Genomic DNA, 1,671 nt, shown 5'->3' with positions numbered 1-1,671 from the left:
CCATATTGCTTTCCAGAGAGATTGGACAGCATTGCAGTAGCATCTCAGTCTTTCCACATCCTCTCCAGAATTTATTCTGGTCTACGTTTTTGACTTTGTTGTTATTGCTGGTATGATATGATATCTCATTATTGTTTTGATTTGCATCTCTCTAATGGATGGTAATCATGAACATTCTTCATATGTTTATTGGTGGCCTGGATCCCCTCCTTGGTGACGTGTCTGTTAATGTCCTGTGCCCATTTATTAATTGGGTTATTTGTCTTTTTCTTGTGGAGGTGTTGTAGTTTCCTATATATTTTAGAAATTATTCCCTTTTCCAACATGTCATTGCAAAAGTTTTTTTTCTCCGATCTGGTCCTACTCAAGCCTCGGGTCTCCTCACGTTACCACCAGCATAAAGCCGATTCTACTGCAAGGCCATGAGCAGTCCATTATACAGATCACGTGCAACCGCGAGGGAGACCTTCACCGTGGCCAAGGACCCTACTGTCAATGTATGGTACTCCGTGAATGGGGAGAGGCTGGGCACCTACAATGGCTACACTGGAGCTGTGTAGTGTGTGGACGCAGAATGGGACACCAAGCATGTCCTGACGGGCTCAGTTGGCAACAGCTGTGGTCTCTGGGACTGTGAAACAGGGAAGCAGCTGGCTCTACTCAAAACCAACTCCGCTGTCCATACCTGTGGCTTTGACTTTGGGGGTAACATCATTATGTTCTCCATGGACAAGCAGATGGGCTATCAGTGCTTTGTGAGCTTCTTCGATCAATGGGACCCAAGCCAGATCGACAGCAATGAGCCCTACATGAAGATCCCTTACAGTGATTCCAAGATCACTAGTGCTGTTTGGGGACCCTTAGGAGAATGCATCATTGCAGGCCATGAGAGCAGAGAGCTCAACCAGTTCAGTGCCAAGTCTGGAGAGGTGTTGGTGAATATTAAGGAGCACTCCTGGCAAATCAATGACATCCAGTTATCCAGAGATATGACCATGTTTGTTATTGCATCCAAGGACAACACATCTATGCTCTTTGATTCCACAACCCTTGAACACCAGAAGACTTTCCGGACAGAACATCCTGTCAACTCAGCTGTCCTTTCTCCCAACTATGATCACGTGGTGCTAGGTGGTGGTCAAGAAGCGATGGATGTAACCACAACCTGTACCAGGATTGGCAAGTTTGAAGCCAGGTTTTTCCACTTGGCCATTGAAGAAAAATTTGGAAGGGTCAAGGGTCACTTTGGACCTATCAACAGTGTTGCCTTCCATCCTGATGGCAAGAGTTACAGCAGCGGTGGTGAAGATGGCTACTTACGCGTTCACTACTTCGACCCACAGTACTTTGAGTTTGAAATTGAAGCTCAAGGAACTGGATCTCCATCTGAGTTGCTCACAGAAGGTTTCGGACTCTGGGAAATAAATTTGTTTGGAAAGGAAAAAAAGAGTTTTTCCTATTCTGTGGGTTCCCTTTTTACTCTTCTGGAGAAGTCTTTTGATGTACACATGTTTTTAATTTTTAGTATGTCCCAATCATCTATATTGTCTATTTTTATTTGTGTAGTTTTCAAAATTTTTGGTAGTCTGTGTATGCCCTGAATTACAGCCCTCACATTTGTCCTTATTTTTTCATTGATGGCCTTCATAAATCTGGGATTCACATTTAGGT

The 1,671-nt window shown here is 44.0% G+C and overlaps 1 pseudogene across 1 annotated transcript in view; it reads left to right on the top strand.

Annotated features, from left to right (window-relative positions):
* Window positions 1-369: 369 nt before the first annotated feature.
* Window positions 370-1,671, top strand: part of LOC102831426 — a 52,795-nt pseudogene continuing 51,493 nt past the window's right edge. The window contains exon 1 of the transcript XR_438779.1: window positions 370-1,404. The product of XR_438779.1 is annotated as a eukaryotic translation initiation factor 3 subunit I-like (transcript). The remainder of the gene's footprint in view (window positions 1,405-1,671) is intronic.

Source organism: Chrysochloris asiatica, unplaced genomic scaffold (genome assembly GCF_000296735.1).
Source record: "Chrysochloris asiatica unplaced genomic scaffold, ChrAsi1.0 scaffold00212, whole genome shotgun sequence".
Taxonomy (NCBI): Eukaryota; Metazoa; Chordata; class Mammalia; order Afrosoricida; family Chrysochloridae; genus Chrysochloris; species Chrysochloris asiatica.
Note: the sequence above shows the minus strand (reverse complement) of the source record. Positions and strands in the feature narration are given on the sequence as shown.